Genomic DNA, 14,960 nt, shown 5'->3' on the forward strand with positions numbered 1-14,960 from the left:
AGAAGCAGAGAGCATGAAGATGTCAATGAATAGGTAGCAGGACTGCACCTTCCAGAAGAATGCAGACTTACAGTGTTCACAGATACGTGGCTGCAGGTGACTGCGATGTTCTCTGGCAATCCTAACAGCATTTGAGCCTGCTGGCCATCTGTGTAAGATGACTCTATCTTACCAGTCATAGCAATCATATTCTCATTGACTTGGAACATAATGCCTTGCAGGTACAAAAACTACAACCATATAATCAAATCCAGAGGAAACACATCTCTATTGGTTGCTCTTGTCTCTGAACAATTGGCTTTTTGAGGAGATCTCTGGGCAGTGGTGAAGCTTTGCTGCCCACACACAAGTGCCCACTAAGCTGAAACAGAGGCACTGAGATACTCACATAGTTTGTCCAAGGTAATATTACCCCCCATCTTAATATTGACACTTTAGGAGAGGCACTCATATAGCTTTCCTTCAGTCAAGCTGTTTGTGAGCAGTCTTTCTTTGCAGAAGGCATGCCAAGATGTGCTGAGGCTTTCCTCCTACATGGCTGCACGTGAGAGGCATAGGATAGTGTCAGCTGCAATAGCAGCAGCCTGCAAGGATCCAAGTGCAGCCTCGCTCACACTGCAAAGTGCATATCATCCACCTCTGAGGCAGTGTTTGGTACGAACCCTCCAAATATTACGAGACCCATTGGCTTCCCTTGCTCTTCAAATTTCTTATCCAAATGAACATGTTGGACAGTGAAAGGAACTAAAAACCTTTACAAGGAACGCCTTGGTTTTCTGTCATCCATCCGAGGAGGTCAACAGCGAACTGACTCAGCAGGAAGCAGGCTCAGTACTGCATTCATTATTGCTCCATCTCTCCTGTCTCATCTCCTGTTTTCCTTCCTCCACCACTCTCGTTTCATTATCATTGCAGGAATTTGAACATGTTGCTGAGCAAACTGCAAAAGCCTTCCGCAGCAGCTGTGGAACTCACCTGCTAAGCAGCACCAAGAAAAGCTAGACAAATGTATTTCCCAAGCCTCCTCTTCCTTTCCCTTCTAAAAAAAAGAATATAAAATAGATTTCAGCTGTCAGGTACAATGCTGTAGAGGGTCTATAAAATGCTGTGAAAAAATCTGTTACTAAAGCTAGCAGATATAAGATAAGCAGATCTTCTTGGCCCAGACAAAGACACTTAGCTGTTTGAGGAGGAAGACTAAAAGTAGGGATAGCCTCTTGCAATGCTTGCCTGCAACATATGGACCTTTACTAAATCTGATTTGAGCAGGTTTAACTTATTTGGATGTAATCCCTATTAAATATTTGGTGAATAATTCAGATTAAAAAAACCTGCAACCCCTTTTTCTTCTATGTGACAGTGTCAGCTCTGTAGGGCAGAAGAATAAATACTGCAGACAGTGCTGGAAAATACAGATGTCTTTGGCAAATGACTTCAGTCCCACAGTCCAAGCACTCACGCTCGTTCTAAACAGCTACCTAACTAAAACGTACTTTGCAGCTACTTCAATCCCTAGTTCAATTTTCCCTAGAAGATTACTTAAACAACAAAATGATGGAGAACTACTCAATGAAGATTTCATTTTCTCATTAGGTGCCACAGCCTTCTTTAGTCCTATTCACTTCACCCTTGTCTCTATAATCTCTTTTTATATTGACATGTTCATTGGCAGAGACCTTGTCTTTTGCTCTTTATGGAAAGCTTTTTTTTTTTTCTACTATTCTTAACAATAATAACACTAAATTAGTCAAGGGGAGAATTTAAGTAGGAAAGATAATGAGTTGCGTGGAGGTGGTAGAAGAAATTTTGAAAGGATTGTTGAGTGAGTACAGAAGTAGTGATACAGGGAGGAGGTAAGATGCAAGGCAAGAAAGGGTTAAGAGAGGAGGAAAAGAAATTCTGAGTCAACGCAGAGTAGGAGGAGGTGATTAAGAAGGAATCAAAAATTTGAATGTTAAAAGGAAGGAAGATTTTTGTTACAGTGAAATCAGAAGGGGAGGGAAAAATATGGAAAGATAGACAAAATGTTGAATAAATTGAAGGAAGGAAATTCTACTCTGAACCTTTTCTAAAATATGAAGAAATTGAAGCAAATGCAGAAGAAGGCACCAGAATAGGCTAGGTAAAGAAGAAAAGGATGGTGAGTTGGGGTAGGAAGGAATGTAGAGGAAGTAAAAATATCTTTGCTATACAGAGGGGAAAAAGCTGAGAGATATTATTGGTCTAAATATTAGGTTCAGCTTGTTTTCTTAGAAAATGAGGGAGTATTTCCACAGGAAGAGTCACACTAGAGCTAAACAACAGACAAACGAAGGGAGAATAATATAGATTGGAGAAGCATTTATGAGGGAAATATTGATTTTTAAAAAGTAAAACGTTATGGAGAGTGCCCACTCTCAAATATCACCATCTTGAATATCACCAAATACATACCTGCAACACATACAGAATGTCAGATACATTTCATACACTTTTCTAAGACATGAATTGTCTTAAATAGATGTTGTTTGGTATGTTAGTTTGATTTCATGCCATTTACTAGGTGAAAACATCCCAAAACAAAACATATTCTCTGGCAATAGGGCATCAGACTGGCATTTGGCACGCTACTGAGGTACATGAAAAATTGTGAACTTGGCTTTGCTGTTGCGTAACCGCAGATTATGTTCTTTAAGCTACTGTCTACTCATGGAACAATCCTAAGCCTTTATAAAGTGACTCTGAGCATTTCTAAAGCATGACACATTCATAGCTTTCTAATGTCTAAAAGCTAAATATATTGGCTCTTTGGGAAGAATTCCCCCCACCTCAAAATTTCTCCCATTCACTTAGATTATTCCTATCCTTCTGAAATGTCCTGCTTCCTCTGTTTTTGTAATACCCATGTGCCCTTTTTCTGTCATCAGCTTTCCAGTGCCTCCATGACTTTCTTTTCACCTTTCTTGAGCCCTATTTGAATACTGTTCCGATGCATCTCTACATCATTTGGACAGGCTGAGAGAGCTGGGGCTGTTCAGCCTGGAGAAGAGAAGGTTCTGGGGAGATCTGAGACTGGCCTTTCAGTATCTAAAGGGGGGCAATAAGAAGGAAGGGGACAGACGCTTTAGCAGGGTCTGTTGTGACAGGACAAGGGGAAATGGTTTCAAACTAAGAGAAGATTTAGATTGGACATAATAAAGAAGTTTTTTATGATAAGGGTGGTGAGGCTCTGGAACGGGTTGCCCAGAGAGGTGGTAGAAGACTCATCCCTGGAGACACTCAGGGTCAGGCTGGATGGGGGTCTGAGCAACCCGATGTAGCCGTAGGTGTCCCTGTTCATTGCAAATGAATTGGACTAGATGACCTTTAAGGATCCCTTCCAACTCCAAAGATCCTATGATCTTTGAAGTGAGCAAGCATTACTGCAGTGATAGCTAAAGGACACATTTGAGAGCAATGCTTTGTTCTTCTAACACAGCACAGAAACACTGATGCACATTAGTTATTGTTTTTTGAAGGAAAGCTGCTCCATCAGTGAAAACTGATTAAAAAGGACATATGGATCCTGCAGGAATCCATAATAAAGTTCAACAGAAATAACCCAGCTTTGCAGGCAGCCTGCCTTGATGAGGGACTAGCCAGTTGGCTGGCAGTGGAGTGGGCAGGTTGCCGGTTCCCTGGGACCCTCGATTTCCCTATCAGAGCAGCTGGGTCCTTAGGCAGCTAACAAGCCAGCTTGGCAGCTGGGCAATAAAACATCCAGGAAAGCAATCAGAGAGGTGGAGAGCTAAGGAGTTTGGCAGCTGGCAAACCAAGAGAGACATTAGTCTCACTCCCATGGAAAGAGTCAGGTTTCTGGCTTTCCATTCTGATACAGGAAGATATATATACATATATTTATAATATACATATATAAGTATATTGATGTATATGTATACCTATTTTAAATGCTATTTCTTGTGAGAAAGGAAATCCTTCTTCCACCTGGCTGTAATGAATTGCTGCTGTCCTCTGCCATGAAGATTACAAGTAGGCAAATATAGGCCAAAATTAGGGAAGCTAATTTCGGGGAGCCTAGCTGATGAAAGGAAGTGCTGTGGCATTATTGCTGGACGTAATTACAGTTAAATATGATCCGTGGGATGGAGCTGAACAGAGAGAGTGTAGCTTTTTCAGTCCTGTATTAAACAATCATCACTAAATACTTTTCAAAGCTCTACTAAGCATGACAAAAATAAGAAAAATAAACAATATATTTATGCTTATAAATATTTATACTCACAAAGCAATATATAATTACACTTACAACACGGCATTTTACGCTTATAAATATGTTAAGCGTTTATAACTTATAGGTATATTTATACTTATAAATATATTTGCATTTGAAGTAGAGCTTCCATGTCAATAATATTTGTTTTTACCTGTCTTCTGCTCTTATTCTTTATAACAAAAAACATCCTTAGTTTGGCAATCTTTGGGAAAAGAAAAAAAAAGATAAAACCCAAGCTGAGAGGATCTTGAGCACTTTCTGAGAACTTTCTGATCCTGGTTCTTGAAGTCAAAGATCAAGCTAAGGGAAAGATTAAAGAAAATAATAGGAAAGGCAGGAAACACTGTTGTCTCTAGTATGGACTCCTCTGGCATCACCACTTCAGAGTGGTGAGCAAGCTCACTGTCTTTGCAGCTACTTAAGGTGTCCATGTGAATCTGCTAAGGACATTGTTTTCATCTAGTCAAAAGGTGAAGTAGTGAGTTGAGTGATGCAGTCTTGAAGGGCTGGCTGAACCATTCCTGGATCACTATAAGCAAATCTCCTGGCTCTCTTATGGTTTCTGATTGCACCAGCATCATGTCTCCAAGGGACTTCTTAGCCAGTTCCCTCTGCCTATGTCCAAACAACAACTCACCTGTGCATGGAAAATCCTAAATCAATAGTTAAACATACTTGGCTGCTTTGAACCTATGAGAATATTTACCTGTCAAATGTCAGATGCAATAAGAAGGCTCATGAAAGTACAGTTGATGTTGGCATTGTTTCATCTGATTGTTTTTTATTGATCAAGGCAATTAATGATCTTGAAAATCACATTATTAGAATAGTATCTAATATAAACATGTAGAGGAAAACATTTTGTTTTCTTCTAAAGTAATGATTTTCCAAATTGTGTTTGTTACATAATTCCAAACGGAAGAGACTTTCTCCTCCCCCAAAAATGTCTAAACTAAAATTAGCAATAAAATATTTCATGTTGTTTTGATAATGAAATGTTCCTTCTCTTCTAAAGTCCCTAAATAATTTAATTCAGTAAACCTGGAACATAAATATAGCTGTCACTGCCTGCATGCTTTGATCCTCTTAATACTGGCAGGCCTCTGCTACCTCCCACTCTTGATTTTGTGAACAGTGGTTTAAGCAACAGTCTTTTTGAGATAAAAGGATTACAACTTTGTTAAAATACTCTCTTACAAAACTCAAACATTCATAAAACTTGTCAGACAGCTTTGCTTGTCTTGTACTTCCAGAGCGCACAGCTGAAGCCCTTGGTCTATGCCAAGCAGTGTGACGGTGTTTGGGTAGGTTAAAGGTCCATTGCAAGATAATGCTAAAATCTCTTTACTAAGCTGCTGGCATGACATTACTCCCCATGCTTGTTTTGCACAAACACAGTACTGAAAGTGCACACAAGTCCTGCTCAGCCCATAGCTCAAATGACTAATTACTTAGAAAAATGACAAATTACTTAGAAAATTACTGAGCAGACCTGGTGCCTCCTTAGGGACAGTCCCTTCCCTGGGGCTGCCAAACTCCCTAGGGCTGGGGTAACAGCTTAGTGCACTTCCACACAGACAGATTTATGCTCTGGTCTTCTTGGTGATGGCAGGGAAAAGCAGCTCATTTCATTGTACCAGAATTCATGTTACCACATCATCTTTTTTTTTTTCATAGCCAGAGAGCATCACTTGCTACTAAATAATAAACAACCTATACATATATATATATATATTTATTTTTTTTAAAGAGGCAAGTACGTCCTAAGTACATGGAAATAACCATTTCTTTTTAGAAGAAATCTTCCTGTATAAAAAGGAATATTATAAATATTCCTCAGTAGTTTTTCATATGATATCTCGACATATAGCTTCTCATTAACACTGGGGACATTTTTTTTTCATTTGTTTAGTTGTTTTAAACTGTAATCAACACAGAGCATTTATCATTATTCATCTTACCTTTTGGTTCAAGTTTCCAAATTTTTGTTAGCTGCTCCAAGGACCTGGGAAATATTCATTTTAATGAAACAAATAATCAAATTTTAAGATATCTACTTTTACATAGATCAGTTTTCATCTTATTTGGTGAATCTATACACATCTTATACAGTGAACATTTATACAGAAAAGATGTCAGTTGAAACTTTTCAAATCTCAATATGTAATTCAAATCTCAATCTGTAATTGGCAATACATGGATGAAATTTTTTTGTGGCTTCTGAAAAAAAATCCTTAGATAACTTCTCAATGTATTTGGAAAGGTCTGTAAAACATTTATTTAAAAACATAGCAAGAATAATTTATTTCTTCAAAATTTATGTTATGTTTAATTCTCTAATTTGAAGTCCAAATAATATACAGGAAGTATAAAGCAGCAAAGAGTAAGAGACTTTACTTTTGTGTTAGTTATAACACATCTGCAATTATGGCATTACTCATGGAACATTTTCTAGCATAAATAGCTAGAATTTCTAATACAGTTAGTGACATTGAGCCACTGAAGTCTTGCTTAAAATTAGTTTTGACTGATTTATTTATAGGTGTGGAGATCTTATGAACAGTCAAAATAAGATGTTAAGAAAATTACTTAGCTCATTATTCCATTGTTAGTTCTGTGTGTACTTACTACCCTCATTAAATACTATTCAGATATAGAGATAAATGTTTTAGATATTAATAAGAGGTTAATCACTGATTTTACTTCACCTTTGATTCATTTCATAGGTGTTGGTCAGGACAATTCTCCATTACATATTTGAAGTGTAGAGCACACATACAACAAGTATTTCCATTTTTTTCTATCAAGGACCATGTGATAATGATAAATCAAACTGTGGCAATCAGTACCTTTCATCTAGAAGATCTCATGGTACTTCTTACGAGATTTCTGCCAAGAGCATGGAATATCTCCCACTCTCTACCACGTTATCTCAGTCTTGGGAATCCTAGAATCCCCTGAACACCAACTAGGTGTTTTTCTTCTGAAAACATGAGCACAGTCTTGTATTAATCATGGAGAGCTGTATTATAACAGACAAAAACAGCCAAGTATTATTAAGAAAAGCTAGCATAAAGGGAGCACCTTTCATGTACTGAAAGTCTCATTTTAAAACATCATCATGAGATGTGGTAGGCTGAGAAGATATATGGTCATCTTTAACTATGTAGTATGTCTGATTTCAGGTAAATTATGTAATTTCTGGTGCCTTATCTTAGTGGGACAATAATGTCAGTTTATTTGTTACCAATAGATGGCAGTGATCGCTCAGTTTCCTGCGGGAGTAAAAAATGTGGATCAAAAGTCAGGTGTTGGGAAGTGGGTCAGTGCTCAAGTCGATCCACCTGTAAATGCTGGAGCATTGTTCTTATTATTGTGCTTTTGAGCAGAACATTACGCACATATGTTCAGGTACTCCTTGGATTAAGGAAACCTCTTTTAATGCCTACTTTGATACCAAATCCACGTCTTAGTATCAGCCTGCTAGACTGAAGCCTTCCCATTGAGCTACTCATCCCTTCTCAGGAGGCAAGTGGATGACAGTACTTCCTTTGCTAACAAATATCTCATGGCTTGTAGACATCTCAACAGCCTTCCCTTTCTGCTTTCCACCATATCTCACATGCTTAATGGGCAGCTACCAAGGGTGACTCAGCAGGCAGTCACAATTGTCTTTGGAAAAGGGCACTCAGAAGCAGAGCTGATAAACGATACATTTTGGGGACAAGAATGAGGAATTTTCTGAATAAACGGTTTTGTGTCACTGGTGATAAACAAGTCCTCTCAAGTGGTATATGAGATAAATTCAAAATTTCTGTCGGTTATGTAAACAACAGAAGAGAAAAGCAAGTCTTGACTGTCTGTTGGTCTCTTTCTAATACAGAAGCTTCTCACTGGGCTCGAGTCGTCTGTAGTTCTTGGCAATAGGTACATGTCTTTTCAGTGAATAAGAACAGTTAAACAGTCATGGTTACTCCTCAGAGAAATCAGCCAGCTCCTGGAAGGCCTGAGAATCCAGATGGTGAGATATGTAACACACAAATTTTTCTCTTCTAGTACTTGCACAGCTTACTGATACACAAGGTAACTCTATCTCATAGCTTTGATGAAGGAATTAATTACCTATGTTCCTGGTCTTTACTACTTCCATGGCTACTCCTAGGTATTTACTTTCTGTTGTCATAAAGGAAAATGAGCCCTTCCCAACCATTTCTGGTGTCTTCTGGAGTCTTTGAGTTGGCTAATCACCATAGATCCATTAAAGGGCTTAGGAGTTTAACTCCTGCTTTAAATACCTAAGTCCAAACTGTAGATCCTCAAAATACCACAGAGATCTATCACCTAATCATGGCTGCATCTGTAGTTTGAAAGCAATTCTGTTTCCATAGAGTCTTCTGAATATTTGATGGTCAGCTAAACTTCAACACTATATCAAAGCTCCAGCAAGACTCACAAATGAAGATTTTTCTTGCTGAGCTTATTCTCCAAACAGTATTTACACTCAAAGGAGAAGTAACAGTGGCTGCACATTTTTCCTCATTAGCTCAGTGGTTACAAACATACCTGGAATGCAGAAAAGCAAGGTTAATTTTAGTTTTTGCCTTAAGACCTTTCAGACCATAGTTCTGAAGAGAATGCCCTAACTCCAAATTACAAAGTGTTCTGAAATTTTCCAGCTGCTCCTCTCTGTATAGCTGAAAATTCACAGTAATAGAGGCTGAGCCCACTCCTCCTCTTCCCTCAAGCCATCTCAAGCCATGAAATCATTTTTAATTTCCATGTCCCCCTTCCCTTTCCCACCACCACTTGTGTTGCATGTAGGTTTTCCTAATTACAAGATAAGTAAGTGCTATAGATATGAATACCATAAGGAAGGGATAGCCTCTTTCTAACCTCAAGATAAGCTCCTAACTGAAAAAAAAAAAGGGATTGCTGTAGATCCATGGCGAAGCCTCACAGAAAGACAAAAGAGATCTGTCCCTGTACTGCTGCTAGTACTAACAAAATTTCTACTTCATTGTCATTCCTGACTGTATTTGTGTCCAGTACATTTTCCCTAGAAGCAAAAGTCTCTGCTACTAAATAGACCAGGTTGTCCAGATCCCAGCTGCAACACACTAATCAGTATAGACTAATAAATATGTGAGGATGAAAATTCTTTATTCATTTTGGTTACAGTATCTTAAATGGGAAATATTTTAGATTTTTAAGACAGATCACTGTAGGAATAAATAGTCATTCCTCACTTACCAAGCTTCTCCTGCATTATTATACTTAGGTGGTAATTTTCTCTAATTGGCCCAGTAATAAGTCAGAGAGAGTGGGCTTTTCATTCAGATTAGAAATACCACAAAAACACCAGCTCATGCCAATTTGGTATTTCCAGTCTGTATTCACCTAGAAGCCAAAAATGCTGCATAAAGCAAAATAAGCCTGGCTCATTTTGTTGAAAGGTCTGAATATTTCCACTTTCCCTAATTTTCATATACCAGAAAAGTGTACTTTCCAGTAAGGATTATGATTTCTCCTAGCAGCACTGAGAACTCCCCATGTGAGACAGGATCTCTTTTATTCTAGGCACTCTTACAGGTAACAAAAATCTGCCTGACGAGATTCTCAATATAGACAAGACAGCAAAAAAACAATGTGTAAGTGTTTTACAAATGAGACATGAAGGTACAAACAAATTAAATGCCTTGTTCACTTCATACATGTAGTGGCAACAGAAGCTGATCCAAGGTCTCTGAAGTTACACATCACTTCCTTAAGGACAAGAAAATTTGTCTTTTTTCCTCTGTGAAGATGGCATCACAAGAGATGCCCACTGACAGTGGAATATTTCTGAGTGAAGTCAGAGTGCTGAGTCAGCCTTCAGTTGGCAACTGCCTATCGATATTCTACATATTTACAGCATTGGTCTACTGGCATGTATGTTGTATATAAAGCTTTAACATTGCTCCTGCCCTCATTATCATCACATTTCTTCATGAAAAGAGAAGCAAAATTATAATTCCTGTTATAAGTGAGCTGGAAATTTGAGTGAATTGATACCAAGTTGTCTAAGATGGCAAAGATAAGGGCTATCTGCTAAGAAATGCAGTGGTACCACATGACTAGATCAGAAAATAGCAGATGAAGTTCAGTGTAAATAAATGGCTCCCAATCCACATGGGGAAAAATAATTCTAACTTTACATATAAAATTAAGCTCTGAGTTGATCACTAGCACTGGGAGAAAGATTTTGGGGCAGTGTATAATAGGTTCATGAAATAGCAGCTCAGAGCACAAAAGCACTCAAAAAATTCAAACGAAATGTTAGGAATTACCAGGAAAGGAATAGAGAAGAAAGTTACAGCAGACAAAGCATCATTCTGCCATCTACAAATCTTCTGCCTGCCCACACTCCATGTATGCTAGTTCTCCCATCTCAAAAATGACAAAGCAAACATGAAAAAATAGATAAAGGTCAACAACTAGGCTAGTGAAAGGTATGGAGTAAATACTGCTCTGAGGACCAAAAAAGAACTTTTTAACTTGAAAAAGCACAAAATGGCAAGAACCTGGGAGAGTATTAAGAGGAAACATCCTTGCTAAGGGGAAGCTTCCTTAATTTCATATTCCTCCCTTGGGCACCTGCAGCAGTAGGAAAAAAAAACAAGCTAGGTGGACCATTGGTGTTTTCTTATGCACCATGTAGCAAACGATGATTTGAAAGAATACATTGTTAATTTCCCCAAGCTTCTAAAATTCTACAACAACATCCTACAATTATTTCATTATAACAAGTACATAAAAACGTTCAGAGTTAGTTGCCTGATATTGTTTAGCATTCTGCAATATGAATCAATTGTGAATAAGTTTGCCAGAGATAATTTTTTTTTTTTACTTTTATTTTTATATATGTATAGTGTATTCAGAGAAATGCCTGCCTATCTTTACCCTTACTGTTTGGGTCAACCCTTGTAAAATACATCTAACTACATTTACAAAAAAAAAAAAAGATAATACCATCTATACAGCCAGCAGTGCTCAGCTAGTAGTCATATGGCCTTGTATAGGGCCATCTGGGACAGAGTAAGGGATACTCAACTCTATTCAGTACTCAGAACTTGTTAATTGAAGGGAGTTTTGTGGTACAGGAAATCACTGAAAGCAGTTTGACTAGAGGTAGTTGCCTCTGTAAAGGATAGGAAAAAAGATGGGAAGATGTGCTTGCAAGTCCTTTTACTTTGGTCTTAACCAAACTAACTATTGTCTGTTTGAAAGAGATGTTGTTCTAGGTCATCTTCTAAAAGTTGTAGCTTTAGAGATGCTAGGAAACATGTAGGCAGAGTTTGGCTGACAACAACTTATTTCAACAGGGAATATATCTGAAATGTCTTGCATTAAATTTATTGCTTTCTGATAAATGCTCACATTTTATGACACGCCACGAAACACAACAAAAGTTAAAATTTATTCACAGGATCTCCTCAGCTCATAGTTTAACCTTTTACTCCCTACATGAAATGATTTAGGTGTGAAGGTCAAAAAGTGATACAGAATCAAAGAACTTCAAATAGGACCTCCATAAGTAGTTTTTAAGAAGAAACAGATATAATCAGATGTCCTCACTGGTACTTGATATCTCTACATAAAACAAAAAGAAAAGTGGCCTCCATTCAAAGCAAGGAGGTGGCCTCTTAGCAGGAGGTACATATAAAACAGCTTTCTTGGCTGGGAATACAGGTTGTTGTAGTGGAGAAAAGAGAGCTACCAAAAGAATGCCAAAATAATAGCGTGACTTCCTTTGTTTATTAGTCTGCATATAAAACAATACTCTGTAAACACCATGTTTGGTCAAGATGTCAGGGAATGTTTAGTAGATACTAGAAGGATGGATGAGGAGGAAGGGGAAACAGAACTGATCTCATGTCCATCGTCTTTAAGCAAGTCTGTAATTATTTATAGGTGAAACAATCAGCTTGTATCTGTTGTTACCATCCTCCAGGAAAATAAGAGCTCTTGGATCAATTCTGCCTGCTTTTAGAGGAACCTGAAATTCTAACTTTCAAGAAGGAATAAATCTTAGTCCTAATAAGAAGCATTTAAGTACAGGCAGGTATGTACAAGTCACAGTACAGCAACTTAGCATATGTCTTAGCTAAAAATATAAAGAGGAATGCTTTGGAATCTTAAGGAACAGACAAATGGCAATCTTTTGTATTTAAAAAACGATTTATAAAATTACTGCTCTTATTTTCTTCTGAAAATAAACATTAAATGAGCAAGTGATTACAGAATATTTGCAACATATATAAACAGTGGAGCAACCACTTCTTTGTAGTCTTGTTATTCTGACCATAAATGATTTGATTACATCAAGTTTGACTTAAAAATATTACTTTGGTGTGGGCGCAAACTTTTGCTTACACAATCCACTTAGATGCTAAATACACATTTTTAAAAATCAATTCCCATGTAAGCAAGTGCTCAGGAGAACTAATTATTACCATGGTACAGAAAACCCCATGTATAATAATAATAAAAAAAAAGCAGATAGTCTGTTATATTTCTCTCTTCAGAGATACCTTCAACATTAGGCACTCAGCTGAACTGGCCAAAACCTGAAGCAAAACACAGAACGTGCAGCTAAGTGTTCCTGTTTGGTAGTTGGTACCAATAAAACACCCCACTCAACATTATTCAATATCACTCAAAAGGAGAAAAGGATGGAAAAGAAAGGGTAGACAGTGAAAGAGAAGAGAAAAAGAAAACAAGCTGAAATGTCTCTGCCCTCCTGATTTATTATCAATCAGCCAGAAAGCTTTTAAAAATTAGTGTACACATATTGCCCTTTTCACGTATAAATCTGTGTTCAACTTGTCATTAGGTTTGTTTTCAGCTTTGAGTCTGAAGAATCATCCTAGACTCCAGAAGAATAGATCATATGTTTTGGCATGTATTTAACTAGATTTTATTACAGTGTAAAATTTTAACTTGGCTGTGGCCCACACTTCCACAGCTGACTCAGTGCATGACATTCATAAATAATGTGATTTATGACATTATGACACAGAATTTAATACCGCTAAGATGGGAAAGCAGGAAGTTTTCCCAGATCAGAACATCTTTCTTCATGTGAGCCTTGATAGGTGTTAACAATTTCTCTTTGACCTTTTTAGAAAGAAGCTCAGACTTACCACTCCTGAACTGCAGCTACAGAATGCCTTGAGGATTATTTGAGTCTCCAGTAAGTGCCAGAAGAGAGCTTAGTTTAACAAACTTACTGCTGTTTATTTGTGAGTTTTGTTGGTTTCTCATTCACTTCTAAATAAATCCAGTCGTTACTGCTTACCTGAAGTCTGCATGAGTTTTACATTTCAGACACGTGAGTTTCCCACCTGTTACAGAAGCTCTGAAACATTTAAGCTCCTCGTGTAATTGGCCTGAGAGGAATTTTTGTGGTTGCAGTGACTTCTAGGTCACACTGCCAGATTCACTGCTGTCTTTAAACACAAGTATGAGAGGAATAGATGTCATTAAGAGGTTAAAAGTGCACTTGTTAATTCTGAATTCCTAGAAAAACAAGAAAACAGTATTAGATGTTTCATTCCAGACTAAGATCTATAACAAGCACATTCAGTAATGTAAGGGATACATTTGAATCAGTCAGTGCATAATAAATGATAGCAAACAAAGATTATTTGTTATGCTCAGGTGTCAAAAAATACTTTTCTTGATTCAATAAGAGAACCACAGAGAGAGCACAAGATCAGTTCAATAATAACATAATAGACATTTGGATTAGAATTAGTCTCCTAATTTTGTGAGGACCCATGCATAATATACAGACCTTTAGAAGAGCAAATGAGCACTGAATAGTCACTGTTAGAAACGTGCTTCAACCAGTGCTCACCAGCCGGGATCTTTTCCAAGTCCCTCAGAGAAGCTGCAGTAGCTGCTGGCTTTGATAACTGCACGTGGCTTTGCTCCTCTGATAAGATTAAAATACTTTCTCTCTGGTCACTGACACAACTGAAGAAAGGTAGCTGAAGACTTTAGGGCTAGCTATAAAACTACTCATTTCGAAGGTAAGAAGGCTATGTTAAAGTCAAAAATCATATTCCACATGCTATAAAACAGCAAATAGTGTTTAACTTTTCCACCCATAATTTGCAGTTTTTGCACAGGCTCTGTTTTGGAGTAGTTAGTTTAGTGGTAACATAAATGTGTTTAATCGTGACAGAAACATAATACTATCTGGGATTCTGGCTAACTTGCTATGATGCTGGTTAGAAAAATCTCATTTGCAAAACCTAAACATTTCATACTAGCACACAAGTACTAAAATACAACCTGATCTCTCAATAAGTCTGCTGTTGAGCTAATAAACCAGCACTACAAACTCAACTATTTTCTAATCAAACATTGTTCACAGTTCTAACCTACAAAATTTAGAAGAGATATATGCAATAAAATGCAAAAAAAAAAAAAAACAACAACAAACAAGGCAAGATTCTCAGCTGACAAAAATAATTTATTGCCAACTCTAAATAAATTTTGAAATGACTATAGCTAGACTTAACGAAGGCATTAAAATTATGAGTTGCTGCAAAGAGATAAAAGGTGGCCAAAATAGTAATGTTACTTACATAGACCTTAGAGATATACAACTTGATGGTAAAAAAGAAATGTTTACATCGCTCACATACCAGCATTCACTTGG

The 14,960-nt window shown here is 37.4% G+C and overlaps 1 long non-coding RNA gene across 5 annotated transcripts in view; it reads left to right on the forward strand.

The window, feature by feature from the left end:
- The window catches only part of LOC110395088, a 17,775-nt gene extending 4,196 nt beyond the window's left edge, over positions 1-13,579 (forward strand). For 3 of the 5 annotated variants that reach the window (XR_002436148.1, XR_002436150.1, XR_002436149.1), the window contains 3 exons: positions 8,136-8,273; positions 12,243-12,353; positions 13,417-13,579. This is a non-coding gene — a long non-coding RNA (uncharacterized LOC110395088). The remainder of the gene's footprint in view (positions 1-8,135; positions 8,274-12,242; positions 12,354-13,416) is intronic. The other 2 variants (XR_002436152.1, XR_002436151.1) reach the window with 1 other exon arrangement.

This window comes from Numida meleagris, chromosome 2 (assembly GCF_002078875.1).
Source record: "Numida meleagris isolate 19003 breed g44 Domestic line chromosome 2, NumMel1.0, whole genome shotgun sequence".
In the NCBI taxonomy this organism is placed as follows: Eukaryota; Metazoa; Chordata; class Aves; order Galliformes; family Numididae; genus Numida; species Numida meleagris.